The following is a 5,491-nucleotide window of genomic DNA, read 5'->3' as shown; positions in this document are numbered from 1 at the left end:
CCTTCCTGTCTGCCGCCTCCCCATCCCTCCCAGCTGGGCTTCTGAGGACAAATAGGTGTGTCACCGGGACGTTAGCCTAACGGGGCCCCGGGGGAGTGTTTCCAGACTCCCTTGCCCGATGTGGAAAGGGCTCCCCTCAATTGGCCTGAGCCCCCAGCCTGGGTGCTTGTGCGGCTGCCCTGTGTGGGGCGCACAGTAGGGCTTCCTTGTCCTGTCAGCTCTTTCTGGGCCTCTCACTCCATTGCAGTGAGGTCGTTGGCCCACTGTCTTCCTGGTCAGCGTACGTATGAGGGCCAGCCCACGTGGAGAAGGGCAGTGCCCTCTGCACAGGCTCGGGCTGGGGGTTCGGTGCTGCCCACGCTAGTGGAGGGGAGGGGCGGAAGCCAGCTTTCTCCGAAGGAGGCCACGGGACAGTTAGCAAGGTGCACGCCAGGCGGCACTATCCGCCTAGGTCCGGCAGGAAGAGCGCAGTGCTTTGAAGTGTTAACCCAGCAGACGGTGGGCAGCCCTGCCCCAGATCTGGCTCTTTGGGGGACATTGCCATGAGCCTCTACCGGGTGATGGCCACCTGGTCCGAGAGGGCAGGTCCCCGTGGGCTGTAACGTCCAGGGTGCCCCTTGGCAACACCACGGAGGGCCCCCCAGCCTTGGCACAGTGTCCATGGCCAGGTGTGAACCCCTAACCCTGACCTTACTAAGATCGTGAGCCATCTGAGCCGAATGGCCGGCCACTGGGTGCAGGGAGGTATCCCGGTGGCCACTGGGACCATCATCTCTATCCTCAGACTTGACCCTTGGTGAGACCAGCCCATCAAAGCAGCAGGCGGGGCAGGTGCAGGTGGCGGATCCCCGACGAGCTGGGCTGGTCTCTTCCTCAAGCGAATTGAGTTCACATTGCCCCTTCTTTCTGCTTCCTTCCCACCAAAGCTCAGCTCCATCTCTCATAGTTCATGTTTGAATCTTTTTAAAGAGGAAAAGTGCAATAAAATAAATAGTGACTGTTTTCTTTAGCAATAGCTATTTCAAAATCTTGTTCTCAGGACTGAAGTGGTAGTCCCTGGGTTTTCAGACAATGCCCGTGGCGCTAGTCCCCTGTCTCCATCGTTCCCTCTCCTCCCCACGAGTTCAAGTTCACGTGCCCCTGTCCTGGAATGTAAACCTCCTTCTGGAATGTAAACATATATGCAGGGGTGCGGTGCACGCGCACGGCAGGCCCAGGAGAAGGCATCCTCTGTCACCTGTCTCCTTTCCCTTTGCACCTCTCGGTCCCTCCCCCCGCCACCTTTGCCTCCCCCTTCTGTCTGCTCTCCCACGGCGTTCGCACACCTCTGGGCATGGAACCCCTGAGTTTGGGTGACCTCGAGCAGCCCGTCTCGCTGACTTTCAGGCAGTCTGGCAGGGCGTAACGAAAGCCTGCAGCAAGCGCTCCCCAGTAGGTAAGAGTAAGGCGTCCTGAGCCATTAGATCATTTCCATGCACTAAAAGCCATCACTCGACCCGTTCGTTTCCTCTCCTCCCCTCCCCGGGGACGTGGATGCTGGGGGAATGTGGTCTGGAGGTCAGCACCTGGGACCAGTGGCCCGGGCAGATCTGGGGAGTTGCCCTCCGGCTGTCCTTCACAATAAGCTGCCTCGTTTCACCCAAGGGACTCCCGAGAGCTACGGAGGGGAGCGAGCTGTCGTGCGCAGAGGCCTCTGGGATGGACGTTTGGGTGGTTAGGACGTGACGCTCATGACACAAATACCCCGCCCCCCACTACGTGTGCAGTTGCACAAATATTTGCACACATAACTGGGGGCTTCAAAAGAGGCCCCTTTCCTGAAAAAAAAAATACAAAAACCTGTGAGACTGCTATTCAGACGGGACAATCAGGAAGGGGTGCCCCCCATCCCCTGCCCGCCCCAATCCTCTCCCATCTACCCTGCTCCGTACACGTGTGCACAGCGACACCTCAGTGAACCGATGGTGAAATCCTCAGGGAAGGGCCCGCCCTGCTTTGCTTTGCAATTCCGGGGCTGGGGAAGCAGGTGTTGGTCCAACCTTTGTTACTGAGAAGAAGAAAAAGAAAAGAAAAGACATTTCCTAAGTAGGTGAGTGGAAACGTTCCCGCCTTAGTGAGTCAAGTGCTCAAAGACGATGGAGACCTTGCGTTGCTCAGGGTCAACAGCATGAACCTCAGAGCTCCCCGTGCAGAGCGTGGATGGAGAAGACCAAAGAGATAGGCCCCCGGGCGCTGGCTGCCCGCGTCCCCGGGCGGAGTGTGGCTCCTCGGATGGCACCCTTGCCGGCATTTGCCTCTTTCAACGGAAAGTTTAGTCCGAAAACAGGATCCTCGTTAGCGGAGGTTGGGGTTCATGGTCCTGAGTTACCGGGGTTTTCCATATATACATATGCCTGTGTGTATATATGTATAGTATATGTACATATGTATACCATTGTTTAAAAACTAGGGAGTTGTACAGGAACCGGTCCCCTGAGCCTCACTGAATAAATTCGGCAACCCAAGAAATCAACCGAATTCACTTGAATTTTTCAAATGACCTTCCTTTGCATTCTGACCTCTTCTCGAGTTCAGCGTATCCTTTCGTGTGGAGAGAACTCTCCAGAAGATGGTTCTTTCATAACAAAAGTTCTGGCTCCCTTCCCTTCCGTTCCCTCCCAGTGGCGCCTGACTCAGGGACCTGGGGGAGTCTGACCTCAGGGCCAGGTGCTTTGTCCTTTGTGCCGCCCGCTCTGGTTGGCTGTCACCTCGCGGCTGAGGACCAGGAAAGTGAGTCCAAACTTGGTAGTTCCGGGGCAGGGGGAGTCCCAAGACCTGGCCCTGGAGGTCTGAGCTTCCTCTTTGTTGTTTTGCCGTGGTGCCCTAGGCTCGCATTTCGTGCGATCTGAAAGCAAAGTTCTAACAGAGGTGTCTGACAGTGGTGACAAGAACACCCCCACCCTGTGGTTGATTGCGGCCAGCCCAGGCGGTGCATGTGGGCAGCAGGGCAGCTCTAGTTCAGTTCCCTCTTTGGAGAAACGGCCGGATCCGCGCTGAACCACGTTCTCATCCGGCTTCTCGCCTGGCAGCGTCTTAGGCCCAGGGAGTCCATTCCACCCTCCCCTCCTGCGCTTCGCTGTGCGCTCTCCCTGGACAGGCCTGGGGGAAACCTCGCTGGCATCTGGGGCGATCGAGGTGATGCGGGGGAGCCTGCCTGCCCTTTCCCAACATTCCCAGCACCAGCCACGCTGGCCACGCCAGTCAGATGGAGAAGCCCGTGAACCAGGCTGGGCGTGACCAGCTGGTAAACAGGCCGTCGGGGCAGCCGGTCTGCGGGGCCACTTCTCACACTGCATAAGCCTCGGCGTGGAGACAGATGTAACTTTCTGTGTTTCTCTCTGTTCCTCACATAGTCAGAATGTTCCAGATGCGTTGGCATCATTCCACTGGCGATGCCCGGGGCAGGTGTGATCACATAACAGTGTGGCCAGCTGCTGCCACATACGGGTGATGGAGGTGACTCCGGCTAGGCCCTCTGGTAGCGACCCAGAGGACTCAGTCCTGTGTCCCCTCTCCATCCTCCCGAGAGGCCTCCCAGCCCTGCTTCATGAAAACCATCCCCTAGACACCAGCTGCCCCCACACTCGGGGCTGCCAGAGGAAGCCGGGGCAGGAGCTGGGAGGACGCACGTTTAGGGCTCGCTTTGCCACCAATTGCTTTGTCTGCTGCTGAATGACAGCCTGTTAGCTGGTGAAGGGCAGGGTCAGGCCGGTGACCATTGACCTGCCTGTCGGGGAGGGCTGGGCCGGCGCCTTGGCAGCGGGGAGGAGAGTGGGGAGCGCGCTGGCTTTGGCGAGGGTGCACGCCAGCTCCGGAGGGTCTGAGCACGCTCCGCGCTTGCCCCAGTTCTGCCTTCACGTGGGCTCTGGCGACCCAGTTTCCTCCGGTTGTCGTGCTTGGACGATTCCCGCATTTGAAGGGCCCCGGGAAGCTGGGAAGCCCCATGATCGAGCTGCAGCCCGCGGAGCACACAGCGCTCCAGACAAATTAGCCTCGGCCTGGGCTCTGCGTCCTGCAGCCCTCCCTCCACCAAGGGCAATCTTGGAACAGAGGAGGATTCTCTAGCTTCCAGAGACCCAGCTGCAAGGCTCAGGGGTGCAGGGGCCGTCTCCTTTCCCAGCCCCGCGTGCTGAAGTGCTTCTATAGGCTGTCTCTGGGGTTTTATACAGCACACACACACACACACACACACACAGCGTGGAAATGGCTGCTCTCGCAGGCTCATGCGGCCCAGCCTCTGGTTCGGGTTTGCACTAGCTTCCTTCCGCTGAGCACGGCTCCGTAGCTGCCCTCCCTCCCGTGCCCTATCTCGAATGCTCACTGAAAACCCAAAGAGGAGAGAGGCAGACAAATAAACCTCCCTGGGATCGATAGGAGAAGGAACTCCAGAGCCGATGCTAAAGCTTCGTAAGGATGATGCCAAAAGGGAACCGGGGTCTCCATGGTGATAAGAGGCTGGGGACCAATGGGAGCGCAAGGCGGCGGAGCAGGACTTGTGGGGAAGACTCATGGGTGTTGGGAGTCATTTAACTGTTTGTTTGCTTCACGATAATTTAGACACCAGCTGCCCCTGCATTGCACAGGATGTATAGGTCTTACCATTCTCGCTGACATATTCCGGAAGCTTTCAGCCCCACCAACACTGCCCCGCCCAGGACTTCTGCAGCTGAGAGTTCCTGTGTCAGTAGGGTCTGATATCTGTACATAGGTTATACATATATGTGTACATACGTGCCTCAATGAACATTGCCTGTCCACCTGACCATGGGTGTACATAGTCTTCATAGAGCGCCACAGTCTTTTGTAAATATCCACACAAGTAAATAAGTGTATAAATATATATTACTGAGGATTTATTTTAACATCATTCTGTGTGAAATAAAAAAATAATAATAAAATAAAAATTTTGACAGACAGTGAGCGTTTCCACCTTCTTGCTCGCCCGATTGGAGGACTGTCTCGACATCATGCGTGTGTGACTTCCTCACCGTCCGTCTCCCCGGGGGTCTGCAGCGGTGAGGGCCCTGGAGACCAGGGCAGGACCGGGCGGCTCTCCTGGCAGCTCAGGAGCCTGCGCCCAGTGCACACGAGCAAGCGGAGTTTGTGGACGGGAGGGTGGGCAGGGGGTGAGATCCCTGCCCCCGCAGAGTATTCTCAGCCTCTGGTGTTTTCTGGGGGATCCGTGGAAAGGGAGCTGGGGGATCCGTGGGAAGGGAGACCCAGATTGAAGACCAGAGCCAGTCAGACCCCTGGGACTCACCAACTCCCACTGCACCCACCTTTGCAGGCCGCATTCTCAAACCACCCCCACCCTGCCCCCCTCCTGCGAGTGCCCAGGGGTCTGGACCAACCATGCTCTCAACTCTCATGGGAGAAGCCCATCACCCTTTGCCGCCCCAGGAGGAGGGGCCTGGGCCTCCAGCCACAAGGTGATGCAGTGGCACCTCCTTGG

The 5,491-nt window shown here is 57.7% G+C and overlaps 1 long non-coding RNA gene across 1 annotated transcript in view; it reads right to left on the bottom strand.

The window, feature by feature from the left end:
- Positions 1-5,491, bottom strand: part of LOC107182961 — a 14,095-nt gene that overhangs the window by 2,787 nt on the left and 5,817 nt on the right. Inside the window, exon 2 of the long non-coding RNA XR_001513725.1 lies at positions 3,898-3,904. This is a non-coding gene — a long non-coding RNA (uncharacterized LOC107182961). The remainder of the gene's footprint in view (positions 1-3,897; positions 3,905-5,491) is intronic.

The sequence above is a fragment of the Myotis davidii genome, unplaced genomic scaffold, assembly GCF_000327345.1.
Source record: "Myotis davidii unplaced genomic scaffold, ASM32734v1 scaffold217, whole genome shotgun sequence".
NCBI lineage: Eukaryota > Metazoa > Chordata > Mammalia > Chiroptera > Vespertilionidae > Myotis > Myotis davidii.
The sequence above is the reverse complement of the archived record's forward strand: the minus strand, read 5'-3'. Positions and strand labels throughout refer to the sequence as shown.